The 24,936-nt window shown below is 40.5% G+C and overlaps 1 long non-coding RNA gene across 1 annotated transcript; it reads left to right on the forward strand.

Annotated features, from left to right (window-relative positions):
- Window positions 1-331: 331 nt before the first annotated feature.
- LOC110570422 lies at window positions 332-15,636 on the forward strand. The gene is made up of 5 exons (XR_002479722.1): window positions 332-365; window positions 1,909-2,121; window positions 11,408-11,577; window positions 15,245-15,391; window positions 15,613-15,636. It is a non-coding gene; the product is annotated as an uncharacterized LOC110570422 (long non-coding RNA).
- The last annotated feature ends 9,300 nt before the right edge of the window (window positions 15,637-24,936 follow it).

Consider the following 24,936-nt stretch of genomic DNA (forward strand, 5'->3'; position numbering starts at 1 on the left):
GGCCTGGATTCCTGGCTCCTCTATTTAGTGGGGGAGGGCGGGATTGAAGTGCAAGTCTGACCAGAGAGGCAGCCCCACTGTGCTGAACGTTCAGGAAAATGCATCTTTGCCATGAGCTGCCTGTCCAGACATGGAAGCTTCCCATGTATGTTAATCCTACTCTTTAACGGCCTCCTTCCCTTGCTGGAGTCAGGAATCCTCAGACACACTTGGGCTTGTGGGTTCAGATCAGAGTTTTTTTCCCCTGTGATTCAGCGGGAGATTCTTGTGCTCTTTGCCATCCCCTCATCTATAACTGAAGATAATAATAGGACCTACCCAGTAGGGTTATTGTGTGCTTGGAACAGCCCCCAGCACGTGGTAAAGTAAGTATGCTACATGTGTTTGCTAGAAATATTATGACTTCTCGGTTCCTGTGGCACACTGGGTTAGGTTAGATACTGTTTATGAGCGGGACAAGAGTGATAAAGTATGGGAAAGGAGGATGTCGGACAGGGACTACTTTCAGGAGCACATCACGGCCTAAAAGTGAGAAATCCCAAGATGATACTCTTGCCACCTTGCTTCCCTCTGCTGGGTGTGGTGGTGGGCATTTGTCGGTCTTGTTGAATGATCTCCTTCGTTTTATCTGGAATGAACTTTTAACTGGTCCCCAGTTTCTGAGAAACGTTGCAACTCCTGATGCATCCGATTAGGCATCATGGCCAGGGGATGAAGAAATCAGGCACTGACCGGGGCCACATCTGCACTCTGTGGCAAGTTGGTGTGCATTTTTCTGGGTTGGCAAAGGACATGGGCATGAGGCCATTCCCCACCCTACGACTCCAGTTCTCCCCTACTCATGGGGTCATGTTCCCTTAGTAGACTCTTGTCTGGCATCAGTTCAGGGAACAGTATTTCTAACTTGATTAGAGATTATCTAAGCACGTTTCCCCTGCCCTATTAAGGTCAAGGGCAAAACTCCCCGTGGAAGTCAGACGTTAAGTGTGAATGCGGTTGGGGTGGGAGAGGGGATATCCTCGGGGCAGGATTGGCCAGTCAGATGCAGGTGTCCTCAACGTCCTCTTCCGCCTCTCAGAAATGGGCTTTGCCCTTCTGCTCCTGCTCTCACTCTCCCCATCTTGGCCCCTGGCTTCCTCATCTACATCCCTTCAATCCACATCCAAGTTATCCCCAACTGATGTTTACCAGAGCCTGACATTCTGGGTCAAGCCTCCCATTGTAAATCCTTCCCCGCCTTTCCGTTCCCACGGGTCTTGAATGCAGTCAGGGTCTCCTCATTTCTTGCTTAGACTCTTGCAAATAGGCTCCTAACTGGTCTCTCAGCTTCCAGTATGGCCCTATTGCAGTGTCCACCTGTGTGATGATAGAATCAAAACTTTTGCCAGAGTGAGCTCTCTAGCATGCAGGTACAACCATGATGTCCTATTGAAAAGCCCGCATGGCTTCTCACAGCGTCTGGATTAGGCTACTCACTGTGATGTGGCCCTTCATGGTTTGACGTCTGTCTCCCCTTCCTGCTTCATCTCTCAGTTCTCCTGTGCCCTTCAGGTTTCACCCCATAATACTTTTTGCAGTTCCCCAAGTGCTTCATGCTCTGGTAGACATGCCTTTATTCAAAAGCTCTTTTGCTTTCCCCACCTGGAGAATGTCTATTGTCGGCCCAAGCTTTGGCCCCTTGTCCCACTTTCTCAGATGCTTTTCTTCAGGCCTGTTAAGCTCAGTGCCGTGTGCTTTCATCTACCCACATAGCTTTGTGCATACACTCCGATTAAAGCATTGACCAGGTTGTGTTTAGCTGTTTGTATGAGTTAGAGATTGAGTTATACCCCCCACCCCACCCCTGCCAATTTATATGTTGAAATCCTAACCCTTAATACCTCAGAATGTGATCTTATGTGGAAATAGGGTCATTGCAGATGTCGGTAGTTAAGATGAGGTCATACTGGAACAGAGTGGCCCCTTAATCCAATATAACTGGTGTCCCTATAAAGAAGGGAAATTTGGACACAGAGCTATGCACACCAGGGGATCTCCATGTGAAGATGAGGGCAGAGATCAGAATCATGCTTCTACAAGCCAAGGAACCCTAGACATGGCCAGCAAACCACCAGAAACTAGGTAAGAGGCAAGCAGCTGATTCTCCCTCAGAGTGCTTGGTAGAGATCATCCCCGTCAACATCTTGATCTCAGACTTGTGGCCTCCAGAACCATGAGACAATGCACTCCTGTTTTTTAAACCCCCAGTTTGTGATCCTTTGTGACAGGAGCTCTAGACACTAACACAGTACTCATGTCTGTCTTCCTCACTCAAGTGCAGAGGGAGAGTGTTACTTATCTCTGGGCCCGAAGCTCTGAGGACGGGGCCTATCACTTGCAGGAGAAGTATGAGCTCAGTGAATGCGGGGAAATCTTTGAGGGCAGGGATCTCAGGCTGTCTCTGAAACTATAGGGTATCACAAAAAGCGAACATGGAAGGGGCTTCACTATGGGTGACATTAAAATAACATAGTTTCAGGCCCTGTAGGAGACACAGAAGAAGTATCAAGACATGGCTCCTGCTTTCAAGCATCTTTTATGATTATTAGAGAAAAGAGATCTGTCCATACCTACAAGACAATAGAGAAAAAGTCTGAGGCAGTATGCTGGCCAGATCAGGGAATCCGTGCCTCTGCATGCATTAAGGGATCAAATGCAAAGAGCACTTGTGTTTCCTTTCAGTCTAGCTAAACATCAAGCTCTTTACTTCCAGGAATTAAACCATAAGAACAACAGAGTCAATATTTAAACATAAGGGTTCCTTAATCTGTGAAGGTTATACTCTGTTTTTATCTTGCACACGTCTGCATGTTGCTTAAAACACAACTAGTTGTTTCTTGTTTGTGTGGTTGGTTTTCCATGCTGGACTCTAACTCTTGAGTACAGGGCCAGCACGCTTTCTTCTTTTTCCTGCTTCTATAGGATCTCGTGCATAGCAAGGCATCCAGCTGAGAATGAACACATTCCTATGGGATCAGTGCTGTTTGTGTATGTGGGTCTAGGTGTGTTCGTGTATGGGGGGATGATTATGAAGTGTATTTAAAGTAAAAATCTGGACTTATAAAATCTGGCCCTAGATAAATGTTAGCTGTTATATTTAATTGGAATATCTAAGTTTTAGGAATCTTAATGGACCTCTTGAAAGGGCAATAGGTAAGAGACATATAATAAACTCTGTGCTAACTGTAGTTATCTGTGTCTTTAAGAGTTGTTGTTACCATACAGATGTGTGAGGGCTGTGTTACTGTTAACTTCTAGCTGTCTCAGCTATCCCTGAAAGAGGAGGAAGGCAGCTCGATTACTGTGAATGGTGCATCCCGAATCCAGTGAGATTAAGAAATGCTTTGGTGTCATACCCAGTCTCTTCTTCTGTTCTGAGCTAGAAAGAACAGAACTTTCTTTTCATGACCAAGACATAAGGCTTCAGTCTAGGCCAGACATGTCTCCCAGTGCAGCCTGTGCATCAGAATCACCTGGGGAGTTTACAAAAATGCAAATTCTCAGGGTCACACGCTAGATCTAGTGAATCAGAATCTTTGGAAGTAGGCCCAGGAATGTGCAATTTTATTAAGCTGATTTTTAACAGCTTATAAGTTTCTGTGCACCCTGAAGTCCAATTCTGGTAGACACTGAAGTTGGGGAAACATTGGTTGAGAGGATAGTGCTAATGATAACAGTCATAGATTTGATTCCAAATGACCTAGCTAGGATCCACTGTGCAGTGTTGGCCATCCAATTTGTGTCATAAGGTCATGAGGGAACTTCCAGAGAGAGTGTGTTTGGCCCAACATGATCTATCTTGGCTATTGTTGTTGGAGAAAAGAAACAGGCAACCCGGATGCCAAATGGTGGGTATGTAATGTGATCTTGCTATAAATGTCATGTCTTTGCTTATTAGTACATTTCCTTTGGGAAACTGAATTACCTTCTCTGGCCTCGGTTTTCTCATCTGAAACATGAAACACAGAAATGAATGATCTCTGAAGCCCCATTCAGCTCTAAAAAAATAACTTTACCACTTTTTCTTTTTTTTTTTTTTAGTTTTTTTATTGTTATGTTAATCCCCATACATTACATCATTAGTTTTAGATGTAGTGTTCCATGATTCATTGTTTGTGCATAACACCCAGTGCCCCATGCAGAACGTGCCCGCCTCAATACCCATCACCAGGCTAACCCATCCTCCCACCCCCCTCCCCTCTAGAACCCTCAGTTTGTTTATCAGAGCCCATCATCTCTCATGGTTCGTCTCCCCCTCCAATTTCCCCCCCTTCATTCTTTCCCTCCTGCTATCTTCTTTTTTTTTTTTCTTAACATATATTGCATTATTTGTTTCAGAGGTACAGATCTGAGATTCAACAGTCTTGCACAATTCACAGCGCTTACCAGAGCACATACCCTCCCCAGTGTCTATCACCCAGTCACCCCATCCTTCCCACCCCACCCCCCACTCCAGCAACCCTCAGTTTGTTTCCTGAGATTAAGAATTCCTCATATCAGTGAGGTCATATGATACATGTCTTTCTCTGTTTGACTTATTTCGCTCAACATAATACCCTCCAGTTCCATCCACGTCGTTGCAAATGGCAAGATCTCATTCCTTTTGATGGCTGCATAATATTCCATTGTATATATATACCACCTCTTCTTTATCCATTCATCTGTCGATGGACATCTTGGCTCTTTCCACAGTTTGGCTATTGTGCACATTGCTGCTATAAACATCGGGGTGCACGTACTCCTTTGGATCCCTACTTTTGTATCTTTGGGCTAAATACCCAGTAGTGCAATTGCTGGATCATATGGTAGCTCTCTTTTCAACTTTTTGAGGAACCTCCATACTGTTTTCCAGAGTGGCTGCACCAGCTTGCATTCCCACCAACAGTGTAGGAGGGTTCCCCTTTCTCCGCATCCCCACCAACATCTGTCATTTCCTGACTTGTTAATTTTAGCCATTCTGACTGGTGTGAGGTGGTATCTCATTGAGGTTTTGATTTGGATTTCCCTGATGCCAAGCGATGTTGAGCACTTTTTCATGTGTCTGTTGGCCATTTGGATGTCTTCTTTGGAAAAATGTCTGTTCATGTCTTCTGCCCATTTCTTGATTGGATTATTTGTTCTTTGGGTGTTGAGTTTGATAAGTTCTTTATAGATTTTGGATACTGGCCCTTTATCTGATATGTCATTTGCAAATATCTTCTCCCATTCTGTCGGTTGTCTTTTGGTTTTGTTGACTGTTTCTTTTGCTGTGCAAAAGCTTTTTATCTTGATGAAGTCCCAATAGTTCATTTTTGCCCTTGCTTCCCTTGCCTTTGGCGATGTTTCTAGGAAGAAGTTGCTGCAGCTGAGGTCGAAGAGGTTGCTGCCTGTGTTCTCCTTTAGGATTTTGATGGACTCCTGTCTCACATTGAGGTCTTTCAACCATTTTGAGTCTATTTTTGTGTGTGGTGTAAGGAAATGGTCCAGTTTCATTCTTCTGCATGTGGCTATCCAGTTTTCCCAACACCATTTGTTGAAGAGACTGTCTTTTTTCCATTGGACATTCTTTCCTGCTTTGTCAAAGATTAGTTGACCATAGAGTTGAGGGTCCATTTCTGGGCTCTCTATTCTGTTCCATTGATCTGTGTGTCTGTTTTTGTGCCAGTACCATACTGTCTTGATGATGACAGCTTTGTAATAGAGCTGGAAGTCCGGAATTGTGATGTCGCCAGCTTTGCTGTTCTTTTTCAAGATTCCTCTGGCTATTCGGGGTCTTTTCTGGTTCCATACAAATTTTAGGATTATTTGTTCCATTTCTTTGAAAAAAGTGGATGGTATTTTGATGGGGATTGCATTGAATGTGTAGATTGCTCTAGGTAGCATTGACATCTTCACAATATTTGTTCTTCCAATCCATGAGCATGGAATGTTTTTCCATTTCTTTGTGTCTTCCTCAATTTCTTTCATGAGTATTTTATAGTTTTCTGAGTACAGATCCTTTGCCTCTTTGGTCAGATTTCTTCCTAGGTATCTTATGGTTTTGGGTGCGATTGTAAATGGGATCGACTCCTTAATTTCTCTTTCTTCTGTCTTGTTGTTGGTGTATAGGAATGCCACTGACTTCTGTGCATTGATTTTATATCCTGCCACTTGACTGAATTCCTGTATGAGTTCTAGCAGTTTTGGGGTGGAGTCTTTGGGGTTTTCCACATAAAGTATCATATCATCTGCAAAGAGTGAGAGTTTGACTTCTTCTTTGCCGATTTGGATGCCTTTGATTTCTTTTTGTTGTCTGATGGCTGTGGCTAGGACTTCTAATACTATGTTGAATAGCAGTGGTGATAGAGGACATCCCTGCTGCGTTCCTGACCTTAGGGGGAAAGCTCTCAGTTTTTCCCCATTGAGAATGATATTTGCTGTAGGTTTTTCATAGATGGCTTTTATGATATTGAGGTATGTACCCTCTATGCCTATACTCTGAAGAGTTTTGATCAAGAAAGGATGCTGTACTTTGTCAAATGCTTTTTCTGCATCTATTGAGAGGATCATATGGTTCTTGTTCTTTCTTTTGTTAATGTATTGTATCACGTTGATTGATTTGCGGATGTTGAACCAACCTTGCAGCCTGGGGATAAATCCCACTTGGTCGTGGTGAATAATCCTTTTAATGTACTGTTGGATCCTATTGGCTAGTATTTTGGTGAGAATTTTTGCATCCATGTTCATCAGGGATATTGGTCTGTAATTCTCCTTTTGGATGGGGTGTTTGTCTGGTTTTGGGATCAAGGTAATGCTGGCCTCATAAAATGAGTTTGGAAGTTTTCCTTCCATTTCTATTTTTTGGAACAGTTTCAGAAGAATAGGTATTAATTCTTCTTGAAATGTTTGGTAGAATTCCCCTGGGAAGCCATCTGGCCCTGGGCTTTTGTTTTTTGGGAGATTTTGGATGACTGCTTCAATTTCCTTAGTGGTTATAGGTCTGTTCAGGTTTTCTATTTCTTCCTGCTTCAGTTTTGGTAGTTGATACATCTCTAGGAATGCATCCATTTCTTCCAGGTTATCGAATTTGCTGGCATAGAGTTGCTCATAATACGTTCTTATAATTGTTTGTATTTCTTTGGTGTTGGTTGTGATCTCTCCTCTTTCATTCATGATTTTGTTGATTTGGGTCATTTTTCTTTTTGATAAGTCTGGCCAGGGGTTTATCAATCTTGTTAATTCTTTCAAAGAAGCAGCTCCTAGTTTCGTTGATCTGTTCTACTGTTCCTTTGGTTTCTATTTCATTGATTTCTGCTCTGATCTTTATTATATCTCTTCTCCTGCTGGGTTTAGGTTTTATTTGCTGTTCTTTCTCTAGCTCCTTTAGGTGTAGGGTTAGGTTGTGTACTTGAGACCTTTCTTGTTTCTTGAGAAAGGCTTGTATTGCTATATACTTTCCTCTTAGGACTGCCTTTGCTGCATCCCAAAGATTTTGAACAGTTGTGTTTTCATTTTCATTGGTTTCCATGAATTTTTTTAATTCTTCTTTAATTTCCTGGTTGACCCATTCATTCTTTAGTAGGATGCTCTTTAGCCTCATGTATTTGAGTTCTTTCTGACTTTCCTCTTGTGATTGAGTTCTAGTTTCAAAGCATTGTGGTCTGAAAATAGGCAGGGAATGATCCCAATCTTTTGGTACTGGTTGAGACCTGATTTATGACCTAGGATGTGATCGATTCTGGAGAATGTACCATGGGCACTAGAGAAGAATGTGTATTCCGTTGCTTTGGAATGGAATGTTCTGAATATGTCTGTGAAGTCCATTTGGTCCAGTGTGTCATTTAAAGTCTTTATTTCCTTGTTGATCTTTTGCTTAGACGATCTGTCCATTTCAGTGAGGGGGGTGTTAAAGTCCCCCACTATTATTGTATTGTTGTCGATGTGTTTCTTTGCTTTTGTTATTAATTGCCTTATATAATTGGCTGCGCCCATGTTAGGGGCATAGATATTTACAATTGTTAGATCTTCTTGTTGGATAGACCCTTTAAGTAGGATATAGTGTCCTTCCTCATCTCTTATTACAGTCTTTGGTTTAAAATCTAATTTGTCTGATATAAGGATTGCCACCCCAGCTTTCTTTTGGTGTCCATTAGCATGGTAAATGGTTTTCCACCCCCTCACTTGCAATCTGGAGGTGTCTTTGGGTCTAAAATGAGTCTCTTGCACACAGCATATCGATGGGTCTTGTTTTTTTTATCCAATCTGATAGCCTGTGTCTTTTGATTGGGGCATTGAGCCCATTTACATTCAGGGTAACTATTGAAAGATATGAATTTAGTGCCATTGTGTTGCCTGTAAGGTGACTGTTACTGTATATTGTCTGTGTTCCTTTCTGGTCTATGTTGCTTTTAGGCTCTCTCTTTGCTTAGAGGACCCCTTTCAAGATTTCTTGTAGGGCTCATTTTGTGTTTGCAAATTCCTTTAGTTTTTGTTTGTCCTGGAAGCTTTTTATCTCTCCTTCTATTTTCAATGACAGCCTAGCTGGATAGAGTATTCTTGGCTGCATATTTTTCTCATTTAGTGCTCTGAATATATCCTGCCAGTCCTTTCTGGCCTGCCAGGTCTCTGTGGATAGGTCTGTTGCCAATCTAGTGTTTCTACCATTGTAGGTTACATATCTCTTCTCCCAAGCTGCTTTCAGGATTTTCTCTTTATCTCTGAGACTCCTAAGTTTTACTATTAGATGTCGGGGTGTTGACCTATTTTTATTGATTTTGAGAGGGGTTCTCTGTGCTTCCTGGATTTTGATGCCTGTGTCCTTCCCCAAATTAGGGAAGTTCTCTGCCATAATTTGCTCCATTATACCTTCTGCCCCCCTCTCTCTTTTTTCTTCTTCTGGGATCCCAATTATTCTAATGTTGTTTCGTCTTATGGTATCACTTATCTCTCGAATTCTGCCCTCGTGATCCAGTAGTTGTTTATCTCTCTTTTTCTCAGCTTCTTTATTTTCCATCATTTGGTCTTCTATCTCACTGATTCTCTCTTCTGCCTCATTTATCCTAGCAGTTAGTGCCCCCATATTTGACTGCACCTCATTAATAGCCTTTTTGATTTCCACTGGTTAGATTTTAGTTCTTTTACTTCTCCAGAAAGGGTTTCTTTAATAACTTCCATATTTTTTTCAAGCCCAGCTAGTATCTTTAAAGTGATGATTCTGAACTCTAGATCTGACATTGTACTAATGTCCGTATTGAGTAGGTCCCTGGCAGTCGGTACTACCTCTTGTTCTTTTTGTTGAGGTGATTTCTTCCATCTTGTCATTTTGCCCAGAGGAGAATAGACTAATGAGAGAACAAAATACTAACAGGGTAAGAAGGTCCCCAGAAAATATACTCTAAACAAATCAGAAAAGACCTGAAGCAGTGGGAAAAGAAAGGGAAAGAGAGAAAAAAGAAAAAGAAAGAAAGAAAAAGATAAAGATAAAAACAAACAAAAGCAGAACAAAACAAAACAAAAAAAACAGAATATGGTCAAATATGATCAGGCTGGTATATAGATCAGTGCCACACACTAGATTTTGGGTGTATTTTGGCCTGTTAGAAGAAAGTGCCTCCCAAAATTTTAAAGAAAGACAAACTTATATATGTACAAAAATAAGGGTTGATATGATGAAGGGATAGAATATGACTGTAAAGATGGAAATTATAAAAAATTTTATAAAAGGAATTGATAAGAAGTTGTTTGAATAAAGAAAGAAGAGGATTTAAAAAAAAAAAGAAAAAGAGAATGTGATCAGGCAGGGGAGTAGAAAAAAACCATACACTAGAGATTTAGGGTATATTTTGATCTGTTAGAAGAAACTATCTCAAAATTTTAAAGAGAGAACAACTTATATATATATGCCAAAAATACGGGTAACTACTATGAAGGGATAGAATATGACTCTAAAAATGAAAAATAAAAATGTTTTTTAAAAAAGGGATTGATAAGATGGTGGTTGAAAAAGGGAAAAAGAAAAATTCAAAAAAAGAAAAAGAAAAAAAAAGAAAATTAAAAAAATTAACTTTGAAAGACTACAGAATCATGGTAAAAAAGCCATGGATTCTATGTGCAGTATTCCCCTAGCGCTGGAGTTCTGCCATTCTCATTGATCGGTAAACTTGGTCTTGGCTGGCTGTTCTCGCTGATCTTCTGGGGAGGGGCCTGTTGCCGTGGTTTCCAAATGTCTCTGCCGGAGGCGGAATTGCCCCGCCCTTGCCCCCTCCTGGCTAAGTAATCTGCTCGGGTTTGCTCTGCGGGGCTTTTGTTCCCTGGGAGCTTTCCGTACAGCTTTGGAGGCGGAGAGTGAAAATGGCAGCCTCCCAATCTCCGCCCCGGAGGAGCCGAGAACTTGGGGCCCTGCTCCTCAGTGAGCCCCCAGAGAAAAGCAGTCAGTCACTCCCGTCTCCCCGGTCTCTGGCTGCACTCTGTGCTCACCTGGCCTGTGACCGCGCGTTTCTATCTCTGGCACCCGACCCCATGTGGAGTCTCCAAACCCAGCAGATCCCTGCGGTGCGCTCCCGCACCTCTCCTCCCGGGGGAAGAAGGTGAGTCTCCCCGGATCTGCCGCTTGTTGGGTCCCTGCTGGAGGAGCAGGGGCCCGACTGTGCCGCGGATCACGGTGTATGACAATCCCGAGCTGCAAGCCCATGCCTCGGCTCCGTCTCTGCAGCCGGCTTCCCCGCCGATACCTGGGAGCTCTGCTGCACTCAGGCACCCCCGGTCTTTCTGTGACCCCAAGGGTCCTGAGACCACACCGTCCCACGAAGTTCCACCCCCCGCTTAGCCACCGGAGTGACGTCCCTCAGCGGAGCCGACTTCTAAAAGTTCCGATTTTGTGCTCCGCGGCTCTATCACTTGCCAGAAGCGGCCAATGGAGGCCCCTCCCCCGCCGTCTATCCTCCCGAATATCGCCTCGGATTCACTTCTCCGCACGTCCTACCTTCCAGAAAGTGGTCGCTTTTCTGTTCGGAGAGTTGTTGCTCTTCTTTTCTTCGATCTTCTGTTGAGTTTGTAGGTGTTCAGAATGGTTTGACCCCTATCCAGCTGAATTCCTGAGACCAGACGTAATCCAGGTCTCCTACTCCTCCGCCATCTTGCTCCGCCCCCCCTCTTTACCACTTTTTCTTATATTAAGCATATAATAATCAAGCTTTTTTTTTGCACAGCCTATTCTCACTATATACCAAATAATTGAGATAGCAAGCCAGCACATTGTCTAAGAAGAGTAAGAGCACTGAACTGAGAATCAAGCTTAGATTTTGGTCCTGGCTCAGTGCCATAGGGGCAAAGTATTACTGTCTTTGGACTTCATTTTCCTCACATGTGCAATGAATATTTTAAGTTAGACAATTTCAAAATTCCCTTGCAGAATTAATTTCCTCCAGGAACGATGATGAAATGTCGATGAAAACTGAGAGAATCCGTTGCCAGCAGACCTGTTCCAACAGAAACATGAAAAGCAAGTTTTTTCAGATGAATGGCAAATACTACCAGAGGGAAACTTAGAACATCAAGAGTGAAGGAAGAGTAACAGAAATGGTAAAAATCTGAGTAAATAGAAGAGATTATTTTTCTCCTCTTAAGTTCTTTAAAATATGTATGATGGTCGAAAGCAAAAACTATAATTATGGAGTTTTAATACATATAGACATAATAATCACAACAACATAAGGAGAGGAGGGTAAAGGGACATATATGCTGGTAAGAGTTCTATATTCTACCTGAAGTGGTGAAATATTAGGTCTAGGTAGATTGAGAAAGGTCAAGTTTGTATATTTAATCCCTAATATGACCACTGGGGGGGGAAAAACACTAAGATGTAATCAAACTCAATAGGCAGATTAAAATGGAACACTAAAAATATTCAAATATTACACAAGAAAGCAAGAAAGGGGAAAGAGTGGGACAAAAACCAGAGGGAACAAATAGAAAACAAATTATAAAAGGGTAGACTCAAATGCAAACAGAACAATAATAATGCTAAATGTAAGTGGTCTAAATACACAAAGTAAAAGACTGAGATCATCAGAATGGGTTAAATAAAACAAAAACAAACAAACAAAACCCAAGACCAAAAAATATTAAAGAAAACCCAGACCAATGCTAAGCTGACTACAAGAAACCTGATGTACATATAATGACACAGGAAAGTTAAAAAGGAAAGGATATAAAATGATACACCAGGCAAACACTCATCAAATGAAATCTGGAATGACTATATTAATATCAGACAGAGTAGACTGTAGAGCAAGAAGGATACCAGGGATAGAAAGAAACATTACATACTGATAAAAGGGTCAATCCACCAGTAACTATAATCCTAAGTGTGTAAATTTTAACAACGGAGCTTCAAAATACATGAAGTAAAACTAATAAGCCTGAAAGAAGAAATGGACAAATCCAACAATTACAGCTGGAGACTTAAACCTTTTTTTCTCTGCAATTAATAGAGCAGGTAGATAGAGAATAGGCAAGGATATAGAGGAACTGAACAACACTATCAGCCAACTGGATCTAACTGACATCTGTAGCACACTCAACTCGAACACAGTGCATATTTTTTTTAAGTGTAGATGACACTTGTCAAGGTTGACTATATCCTGGGTTATAAAACACTCACAAATTTAAAAGAATAAAAATCATACAAATTATGTTCTCTGATCATAATAGAATTAGATTAGAAGTCAATTACAGAAAGATAACTGGTAAGTCCCCAAGAATTTGGAAAGATAAACATATACTTACCATCTGACCCAGTAATTCCATGACTAGGTATTTACCCAAGTTAACTGAAAACTTACATGTGCATAAGGACCTGTTTATGAAGGTTTATAACATCTTTATTAATAATTGCCAAAAATCAATAGTAACACAAATGTCTTTCCATGGGCAAAATAGTAAACAAAGTGTTGTACACCCATGCGATGGAATATTACTTAGCAATCAAAGTATTGATAGATACGACAACATGGATGCATCTCAAGGTATTATGCTGAGTGAAAGAAACCAGTCTCAAAGGTAACACGTTGTATGATTATGTATATGATATCATGGAAATAGGAAAATTATGGCAACAGAGAATAGGCTATTGGTTGGCAGGTGTTAGGGGCAGTGACAAAGTTGCGACTACAAAGAAGCAGCCTGAGGGAGCTGCTTTCAATGATGGAACAGTTCTGTGTCCTTATTGTGATGGTGGTCCCATCAGTCTATACATGTGTTAAAATTCACAGAGCTACACATTTGAAAAAGGTCAACTTTATTGGTCATATTATTCTTCTAACTCTATATTAAAAACAAAATAAAATTTTAAAAAAAGTTCTATGCATTTATCCAAAAGAATTTTCCCTGCAGTCTGACTTATGATAACAAAGAATGGCAAAATATCTAATGGTCTATCCATAGGAATACGTAAGGAAGTTGTGGTATGATTATACAATGGGAAACAGCAGTTAATATGAAGCAACTACAACTATATTTTCTCTACATGGATATACCTTAAAGTTGTAAAAGGATATGAATACTTCTATATGATATACATATGTGTGTATGTATATGTATCTCTGTGTGTGCTCATGTGGGCCTGTAGCAGTATGATACTATTTAGATAAGCTTCGAAACTGGTGGAGTCATTCTTGATATTCTTTATGGATAAATATATACGTAAAATGATAAAAACATGCATGAGAGTGATGAACACAAAATTCAGGATAGTGGTTACTGGTTATATATGGGATCAAAACGGAGGGGAGTTTGTTGTAGATTATACATGGGGCTTCGATAGTATCCATAATGATTTATTTCTCAGAACAAAGAGCTGAAGGATATATTACAAAATGTTAAAATTTGACAAATTTGGGTAGTGAGTACATGGATGCTAGTCATACTGTTCTTTCTACTTTTCTATACACTTAGAATATTTCATTAAAAACGTGATGTGCCTTGTGGCCTCCTGTCCTGGATTAGTCTGTCTTCTTCTTCTTTTTTTTTAATTTCTCATATTCTTTTATTCTGTATTGCATCCAAACGTTGTTTTACTCTGATCATAATCTCCACAAAATTCTAACTGCTAAATAAAGCTTAGTCTCTAGATGCCAGTACTACATACCTAACAAAAATGACATTTTACAGAGCTCTTAGATACTATATCTTCTTAAAGAGACAGTTGAGCTAAGGTGTTGAGCTTTGATATTGAGGTTAAGCGGGTTAATAGAGGTCGGCAGCCAAGAAATTTGCACTATTTTTTTTTAAAGGAGATACATGATAGAGGGCAAAGAATATGTGGAAGAACAATCTTGACTTAAATGAGCTGTCTGTGTATTTTGAATTGGAAGAAATCTATACCCTCATGTGCGTAGCTGCCTTCAGATGATGTCATTTTTCTAGGTGGCACCCTTGTGCCTGTTACGTGAGCTTCATACACCAGACTGAATAACAACAGATGTGTATTCTGTGTGTCAGTTTTTACAGCACAACTATTTTCAGAAGACGAGAGGTTGGGATTTGGAGGGGGTGGTCTTTGGACAGTCATGTCTTAAAGTATTTTAATTTTGTCTGACCACTCCTAATCCACCGCATGAATTCACATCCAGTGGGTGAGACAAACATTAAACAAACGAAACCCAAATAAATATCTTGTTCTGGCTCAAAGTTCAGTCTTAGACCATCAATACAGCTAAAATAAATTGAAATTACTCCAAAAGGCTTTGAAAATTAACACTGGTCTTAACTCAATAACTTTCGAGGGAGTGGAGTAGTGAGAATCTGGTTACTGAGCTCTAGGATGATTAGAGTATCTTTCTAAACAACCCGAATGCACATATCTCTCTTCACAAAGTCCATGCTTTATGGTCTCACCTTCTTCCTTTCTTCCCCTCCATCTCACATCCCACAAACCCAAACCCACCATGCCCATTCTCTGCTCTTTATTCCATCCACCCTAGTCTTTTCATTGGTAGGGCAAATGTGCTCTGCTCCTGCTGGTTGCCATTTTCCTAGCCACTTCCTACACTGTTCAGCCCAACAGAGGTCTGTTGGCTGACTGGGTTATTAAAGAATCCTCCCTTCCTCAAAGGAGGATTTCAAATATTTGTAGTACAATATTACAATATTGTAGTCCTGTCAGACAAAAATGATAAAATTGTCAATCGTGATAAGTACAATTGCATTATCTCAACTCTCTTCGTGCCTTTTTTTTTTTTTTTAATAGAAGCAAAGATGGAAAGTGGAAAAGATGATTAATCATTTTGGAAGGAGGTAGATGACTATAGCCCATCTCTGTGCTGACCTGGTCATGCAGTCTTCTCTCTGGGTCAAAGTCCCACACATCGCAAGCTTCTACTGTGTTCTCCTGATGGTAAGGAAAAGCACATGGACCCTATGGTCTCTACACTCTCCCTCTCTTCTTCCCAACTTTTATGAACTAAAAATTGGAACTGAGGGTGCAGCTCATCGTTTTACTGTCACAATGAGACAGGGTATAGAAAGTCATGGTTCTCCTATCCTTGAAAATACAGGAACTATAGTGGCCATGACCAGGCACATGTGCTGAGCACTCATTTCTTTTTGGTGTTCTAGGTGCAGCCTTAGTGAGATGAGTCTGTGGGCCTGTGGTTACAGATAGGTAAGCCCTCTCCAAAGTTGATGGCTCAGCTCTGCTAAAAAAGGCAACAACTCTGACTAGGAGCAGTCATGCGTAGTCAGAGAGAGGGCTCAACAGCACCTTACTTTCATGCTGTATATATATTTAATCACATAAATAATACATGAATGCTTTCCCTTTGTAAAATATGTGGACAATGTGCAAGATTTTAGAGCAATAAGGGAAAGTCGCCCTTCTTTCTCCTTCTTCTCATCTTATTCCCTTCCCTGGAGGTAACCATTGTTACTCTGATATGACTCCTTCCAACACAACATGTACTCAAATAGTTTTTCCTCTACCTTATTAGTAATCAAAGAAATGCAAATGAAAACAATTGACAAGGGATACCTTCTTTCTTATTGTATTTTCTTTGCTGAAAATGAAAGGAAATATCTAGAGTTGGTTAGGGCTTGGGGAAGGGATTGTAAATTGGAGCAATTGTTCTGGAAATTATTTTGGTCATGTAAATGCATTTAGACTTTATATCAGTTAGGGTCAGAGTCAGTTAGGAGATTGAAAGTGCACAAGTTATTTAAACAGAGAGATTTAATCAAAAGAAGTGTTAACTAGCAAAAGTGGCGAGCTGCCTCTAAGGGATCCAGAAGTAGCATGTGCAGAAGCCATTAGATCTAGGCTAAGGAAGGACTAGGAGGGTGCTCCCATCCACAACTCAAGGCTGAGATTTAAATCTCTTTGAAGGGGCGCCTGGGTGGCTCAGTTGGTCAAGCGTCTGCCTTCAGCTCAGGTCATGATCCCAGGGTCCTGGGATCGAGTCCCACATCAGGCTCCCCGCTCAGTGGGGAGTCTGCTTCTCCCTCTGCCTCTCCCCCTCCCTCCTGCTTGTGCTCTCTTTCTCTCTCTCAAATAAATAAATAAAATCTTAAAAAAAAAAAAATCTCTTTGAGGACCATGTGTCTACCACTGGAAAACCTAGCCATGGGTGGTGAAGAAACGTTCATATTGGAAGAAACGCAGGCCATATTGATGTATAGACATGTCCATGGGATGGGGAGAAAGGGCCTAAGGCCATGGCCAGATCTACTTAGAAACAACTACCCGTGGTGGGGGGGAGAGTGTGTCTTGAGGGTGTGGTTGGAGCTGGTCTGTGAGGGCTGTGGGGCTCCCATGTTACATTAGAAAGTGGAGGACTGGCACCCCAAAAAGGAGTGTCTTCTTGCCACTGCTGCCTTGCCCAGTGCCCTCCACTGACAAAGCCTAGCCTATCATGGGCCAACCTGTAGCAGAGAAAGTTTCACAAGATCCAGCTCCAGTGTCACAAAACAGGGGAAAGAGGGGTTAGTTTGGAACCAAGAGACAAGAAATTGATAACTGGCACAGACTTTGACCTCCAAATTCCATTTTTTTTTTTTTAATTTAAGGGGATAATTAAAAGTGTGCATAAGTATTTAGCTAAAGAACGATTATTGCAGTATAGAAAAAGAAAGGGAAACAAGCTCAATGTTCAAATACTGAGAATGGCTTGAGCAAAATAGTGGTTCATCTATAAGATGAAGACATATTCATTTATAATCATGAAAGATGTCTGTATTATTAGGTTAAAAACTGTGTTAATAACAACTTTTATATTGTGGCCGATTAAAATATTTATACATATATTTCCATGTGTTCATAAAAAATCTTTGAAAGTTTTGGTATCTTATTCATCAACTCTTCGGTACAATATCTGGCTCATAGTTGTTGTTTAGTAAATATTTACTGAACAGATATATTGTTTTAGTTTCCTAGGGCTGCTGTAACAAATTGCCACATGCTTGGTAGCTTGAAATATCAGAAATTTATTCCTACAATTCTGGATACCAGATATCTGAGATAAAGGGCTATACTCCCTTCAAGGCTCTAGAGAAGGCTTCCTTACCTTTTCCAGCATCTGGAGGCTCCAATATTCCTTGGCCTGTGGTGGTATCTGTCTGGTCTCTGCCTCTGCCTTCACATGGCCTTCTCCTTTGAATATAGTTTTCCTCTCTTATAGGAACAATCGTCTTTGGAGTTAGAGCCTACCAGATAATCCAGGATGATTTCATTTTTGATATCCTTAATGTAATTACATTGGCAAAGAACCCCTTTCCACAGAAGGTCACATTCACAGGCCCTGGGCAGATTTATCCTTTGGAGGGGTGGTGAACCACCGTTCAACCCATTACATGTATGAATGAATATATAATAACATTTTATAGTGGTTTCCTTAGGTGGTAGCGTTTATGAATAATCTGAATTTTCTTTTCTCCTCCTCCTCCTCCTTCTTTTCTTCTTCTTCCTCTTTTTCCTTTTCTTCTTCTTCTCCTCCCCCTCCCCCCTCCTCCTCCCCCTCCTCCTCCTTTTTGCTTACCAATATTTTTATGACTTTCATGCAAAGATCTTTATATTGCTTTTGAAATAAAAAGAAAGTGAAAAAGTACTTGGCATATGAAAAATGAGGAACTACACTGAGAAGTCCTGATTTCATCATCTTGAATATATGATTGAACCCATAGTTCACAAAATCCCAAACAGCTGTACCCACTTAGAGAAGGAAACAGTAGGAGAAAATAAAGAAACTCAGGAGGAGGGGCCAATTCATCACAGGAGACCTCTGTTCATTTATGCTCCAGGGCAAACCTAAAGAGTTCCCAGCTGAAATCCTCACCTAGCCTTCTGGGCATCTGAGTTAAGCAAACCTGTGGTCTATGCAACACTCACCATCTATAGCCACAAACCAAGTTTGGAGTCTCCCTGCATTGTTCTATTTCAGTGCAGACGTCCCCCTCCTCCTTTTTCTCCTTATTCTCTTGCTCTGATTTCATTGTTGAATTCCTAGGAAGATGTTGTTCCATTAAAATAAGAAGGTCTGTGATGTCAAAAGGCATTTTAAAAAACTCTCAACTTCTTTTACTGAGGCAATCTTTCCGGAAGGAAAGGAAAACAAGCAAATTTGGGCATAATTATCTTTTTATTTCTCTTAAAGCTGTAGATGTTTTATTTCCAGCCTCTTTTGAAAATTAATCTTTTTTTTGTTTTTGTTCTTAAGCTTAAAGTTTAAAGCTAGCCTAAAACATGGATGAATATCAAATGCTGAACTCAAGATTCGAAGTGTCTCCTGGGTATGAGATTACTTTTTAAAATTCAGGTTAGGGGCGCCTAGGTGGCTCAGTCGTTAAGCGTCTGCCTTCGGCTCAGGTCATGATCCCAGGGTCCTGGGATCGAGCCCCGCGTCGGGCTCTCCCTGCTCAGCGGGAAGCCTGCTTCGCCCTCTCCCACTCCCCCTGCTTGTGTTCCCTCTCTCAGAGTGTCTCTCTCTGTCAAATAAATAAAATCTTTAAAAAAAAATAAAATAAAAAATAAAATTCAGGTTAATTAAAAATAATAATCACCTATTAATGTAAAGAAAAAGAGAGCATTTATTATGATCCTCAAAGTCATTGTCTGAGGTCAGATTAACACTTAGTAGTGACATTAACACGTTGAGATGTCAGTTAACATATTATGAATGAATAATAATGAATGAGTGACTAGCCGAAATGTAAGAACGGATCATGCTTTTTTTTTTTCATAATTGAAATATTTTTATTTTATGTACCAAGAGTTAGCATGAAGGTAGGTATTTTGGATATCTGCAGTAAGGTGTATATCTTGGATGACCCACTGAAGGAAGTTCACTTAATCCAACTTAATGAACCCGTATCCTTTGCTTACCTGTGCAAACACTGGTGGTTCATATCGAGACCATATTTCCGGATCAGACTGTGCTGGTTTAAGCATGTGCAACAAGAACGAGAACGCTGGCTGAATTTTCTCCCCTCCAGTAGGGCTGCTGGTGACCCATCTTGCTTTCTTGGAAGCAATGCGGCAAAAAGATAGTAAGATACTAGATACTAAGAAAAACTAGGACAGTTTTTCTGTTAAGGGCCAGAGAGTAAATATTTTAGGCTTTGTAGGTCAGATGGTCTCTGACGCTGTGATTCAACTCTGCCATTGGAGTAGACAGCAGACAGGCAGACAGATAGGTAATACATAAATGAAGGAGCATGGAGCATTTATTGGAGCATTCCAATAAAACTTTATTTACAAAACCAGGTGGTGGGCCAGATTTACTCCATGGGTAGTAGTTTGCTGATCCCTGAAAGAGAACCTCAGAGAGTTGCAGTAGTATACCAATAATAGTGGCTCTCCAGAATCAGAGAAAGCAGATTTTTATCTGCTCTGTTGTTTCCTTGTAAGAAGAAAACACCAACATATTGGCAGATCTATGTGCTTTTTTTGGGAAGATTAATTTGGGTTAAATGATGATTGACGCAAAAGGAAGAATGAGAAAACGAGCCTCTGTATTTGTGAAATAAATGGTTTGATTCTCAGAAACAAGAATCTTTTCAGTTAATTCTATTGGCAATACTTTTGACCATTATACTCTGGGAACACATTTAATACTTGCCTTGTAAGTTCATCTTATTATTATTTAAGAAACATTTTTTTAGGGCGCCTGGGTGGCTCAGTTGGTTAAGCGACTGCCTTCAGCTCAGGTCATGATCCTGGAGTCCCTGGATCGAGTCCCACATCGGGCTCCCTGCTCGGCAGGGAGTCTGCTTCTCCCTCTGACCCTCCCCCCTCTCATGTGTTCTCTCTCTCATTCTCTCTCTCTCAAATAAATAAATAAAATCTTTAAAAAAAAAAAAAAGAAAAGAAAGAAACATTTTTTTAAGTAGGCTCCACACCCAGGGTGGAGCCCAATGTGGGGCGTGAACTCACAACCCTGAGTTCAAGACTTGAGCTGAGATCAAGAGTTGGATGCTCAATCGACTGAGCCACCCAGGTGCCCCATAAGTTCAACTTATTATATGAAGCTTTTGCCTTACAGAGTTATATGTTGAATGATTGTGGTTTATGCCATAATATACCTGAATTGGGAAAATAATCAGTAATGACATATGCAAGGGATTTAAATGAATTACTTTATGTATGATTTATTCATCCTTGTTCATTTTTTCCTACATAATATGTGATTGCAAGATAAAATTGAAGAGGAAAGTAAAACAATAGAAATGAGTGATATTTTGGAGGGATTGTTGATAGAATATGATTATATTCTGGATTAAAAGTGATAAGAAAAGAAAAGAAAAGAAAAGAAAACAAAATCCAGGGAGGACTGAGCACATTAACTGGAAAGTGAATTGCTTTGAGTAAGAATACTTGTATTTGGTAGTGTTAGTTAGTTGAGGAAATCCCTAACTTCCTACATCTTCACTTTGAAATTGGATGATTTAATGCTCATTCAACCAAATCAAATAATACATGTTAACTCATGTAGCCTCTTAATATCCTTTGCATCAGTTGGGTTTTCTGGGATGCAGAAATGCAGAGATAGGAGTGCAAAAGATTTACTGCCCAGAGGGAGCCATCTGACTGCAATGAGGATCTGACGGTCTCTACTAGTCGGGTGAGGAGCTCTGTAGCAAAGAGTTCCTGTTAAGGGAGTTCTGTGTTGATGGGGATTTTGTGCCATGCGTTGCTCAGTCATTGGCAGGATTGCCCTAAGAAGTGGTCTTGGCTACCATTGCTTCACTCAGTTAATGGCTTTAGAAGTTGAAATGGAGCCAACAGCTGGAGGCTATCAACTAGCCATACAGCTAGGCAGTGAGTCCTTTCTTTAAGGGGGGTCTGAGGAATACATCTCTAGGTTTAACACATTCTTTTAACTTTCTGACTCTTCCTTTCAAGTCTCATTAGCTGATTTATCTTCCTCTGCCCTTTGCAGTGAGGTTCCCAGAAATCTCTGCTCATTCCTCTCTCTATGCTATAGACTCTTTCTAGAAGATTTCTTCCACTTACATGGCTCTAATATGGCTTCTTATTCTCACCTATGCCAGGGATTACCTATACATTTATAATAATTTGGTGTATAAGATAGAATTACACTTGGAGGCATAAAACATAAAGCCCAAATAACAATCGTTTAAATGTAAAATGAATTTGGATATTCTCAGTCCAGAGGTGGAATGGTGGCTCCCTGTCCAGAAACCCAGGATCCTTCTATCATTCTACCCTGAAATCCTAGTGTATGGCTTCCATATTCAAGATCACATCATCATCAAAATGGCTGGTGAGGCTCCAGCTATCACATCCTTGATCTCTGCAGAAGAAAAATGGGAGAGTGGAAGAGCAGAGAGAGCCTACCTCCCATCTGAGTCATCCAAATTTAAGTGGTTTTTCTGGAAGTCCCTTACAACATTCCTATTTACATCTTTGGTTACACCATAGTCATATGTCTACATCTAGCTACCAGGAAAGCTAGAGATGTAGGGGTTTTTTTGTTTGTTTGCTTTTTGTTTTTTTAAATTCTAGCCTCTGTAGGAGAGAAAAGCATGCAAGAAGAGGATTGACATGGATTTTGAGGACCTATATCCATAGTATCTTTCACACTCCCAAATAGGTGTTTCCTGATCATAAGTTTCTTCTGAGTTGAAAACATGTATTCTTCTGTCTCTTAGACATTTCCACTTGGATGTCCCAAAGGCAACTCAATTTGAACATGCGCTAAACTGAACTCCATTATATTGAACCATAATAATGATTATGTTTCCTCCTATATAATTATGCCACTGACTACCTGGTCATCCAAAATCTCTCATTTCATACTCTTCTTTTCTCCTCTCTTTCCATATTCAATCTGTCTCAGAGTCTTGTGAATGCTTTCCTAATTATTTTTCAAATTTTCTTTTCTTCCCCATTGCCACTGCCAGGATCTTGGTTTAGGACCTCATTATTTTTAGGCTCGAGGATTTTTATACTGCTTTATTCATCTCAGTCTTGAACCTTCTGATCCATTCTTCATGCTGTTGCTGAAGATGTTTTTGCAAAATGTAAATCTGATCACATGGCTCCACAGCTTAAAATCTTACACTGTCTACACAACAAAGGCCAAATGCTTTAGGAAGGCAGGTCTCATGGTCTGATGACTATTCTCAGTTTGGCTTTATCTCTGGCCACTTCCTGTTGTACATCCTGTATCTCATCCATGTTGTTTTATACCTATATGCCATTGCAAAATAGCTAGACAGAGATAGCCCCCTTAAGACATAAATCTTAAGTTCTGTCTTTCCTGTCATCACAATGACCCCCCACCCTGCCCCGGGAGCTCTAAGTTAAAACTCATGTTCTTCTAATGACGCTCAAAAGGGTTTTTAATCTTTAGGAAGATTACAAAAGGCTGGCTGATTTTAGGGGAAAGATGATGAGTTTGGATTGCAACATGTTGCATTAAGCTGATGATCTGAAATCCAAATGGAAGCAGAGTTAGGAGAGTCTGGGGGTTGGAGAGAAATTTGGAGATAAGGATTTTGATGAGGTCAGCATAGACTTCACAATATATTCTGAGTATGGCTGAGGTAGAGAGTTTTGAAGGAATGCTTCAAAGTATTGGACTGCAAATAATACAAATACAGCCAATAGCTGTTCACATACATCTAGATCTGTTGTTATTCAGGCAGGTGGGTAGTTGCTGGCGTGGCAGTTCCTTGATGTCAGGGCCAGTCTTGGCTTCTGGACTCTTCTCTTGACCTTCCGTCATGGTGGCAAGATGACATTGTCCAATGGTTCATGTTCTTATGTGGCAATATCCCAAGAAAGAAGGGATGGGCAGGAAGAAATGGTTTTCTCCTTATATGCCTCTTTTATAGGAAATACAGGATTTCCCAGAACACCTCAAAGGTCTTCCCCTTATCATTGATCAGAAATAAGCCACATGCCCATCCATCCACCAATCACTGTTAAATGGGAACAGTTTGCCATGACTGGGTTGAGCACCCTGTTCTGTTAGATAGCAAGTGAGAACGGCAACTGTAAGTGCTTGCCACAGATTCTATCAAGACCCAGGGCTGGATCACAGTTTTGAGAGGATGAACATGAAACTAAGATAGGAAAAAGACAGGTAAGTAGGCTGGTGGTGTTGGTTAGGTAGCCCTCTTAACATAAAAAAAGGGGTCAGAAAATGGTCAACGGTGTCAAATGTAGAAATTCAAGAAGAATGACTGAACAAAGACTGAAGAATATGACATGCAGAAATTGTTGGTGAACTTTAGGAGCAATGCCTTCCATTGGACGCTTGGGTTGAAAGCAGAAAGTCATGGAGTAAATGGAGGAATCCAATGACATGGACATATGGGTAGGACATGTACAATGACAAGTTTTTGATGGTGAATGGAAGGCAGGTGAGAGGGCAGGGCAGCTAGCTGTGGGCATCAAATACAGTGAAAAGTGAGAAGTATTTTACAACAGGGAGATCTGGGTTCATGATAGGCGAGTGGGAGGGAGTCAGTGGGGAAAAGGAAATAGAAAGCGTGGAAGAAATGGAGAACAAGTGATGTCCCAGATGCTATGGAAGATAGAAGTGAAAAGTTCACTTTTTAGAGGAAGAAAAGCACATGATCAGAGGCTGGAGGGAAGGATGACAAAAGCTGGTGGATATTTTGAGAGGATGACAAAAGAAATACAAAAGCTTAAAATGGATTTTAGAGAAGCAGGAGGTTTGACCATCTCTGGAACTTACTGAGGACTAAAAGTGGAGAGTAGATAGAAGGAAGAAATGGGTTAGAAATGATGGACTGAGGAGAGAAGAGGAGATCTGAAACACCAAGAATTAGGAACAGTTTATAAGTCTAGAACAGAAATTAAAATAGGAAGAAAAAAAAAAAAAACAACTCCTGGGAAATTAAATTTGATGACCAAAGGGAAAAGGAAGCCAGAAACCTATAAATTTCCCTAAGAAGGGAAGGATTTATAGATGAAGAAAAATTTGATGTGGAAAATCCATTTTTGGCTTTTCCCAGGCTCCTGCTGTTTGTGAAATAACAAATAATTTTTCTCAAACCCCAAATGTTTCAATTTCCTCAGTTGAAAGATGCCATGTTACCGTGATACTATTTATAAAGTGAGGCTTTGTTTGCTCAATCTTACTCAGGATGACAAAGCTGAAAATAAGTCTCTGGGACAGAATTCAAGTCAGTTAAATCAAGGATACATACAAGGTACACATCGTCTGTATCAGACACAAGGCTTTGAGATGACTTAAAATATAATACCCTTTAACCCGCCTTAATTGGAAAGAGTTAAATAATAAACATAAGAATCAGACAGACGGAGATGAAAATATCACCTTTTTTCCCCACAAACCGCTGTATTGGAGGGCAGGGTTAATCTGGCCTGTAGACTTGTTTACACTCCTCTGGATCAAACTTGCATCCCTCTCCCAAACTGGAGGCCTTCTTTGCTGG

The sequence above is a fragment of the Neomonachus schauinslandi genome, chromosome 15, assembly GCF_002201575.2.
Source record: "Neomonachus schauinslandi chromosome 15, ASM220157v2, whole genome shotgun sequence".
Lineage (NCBI taxonomy): Eukaryota > Metazoa > Chordata > Mammalia > Carnivora > Phocidae > Neomonachus > Neomonachus schauinslandi.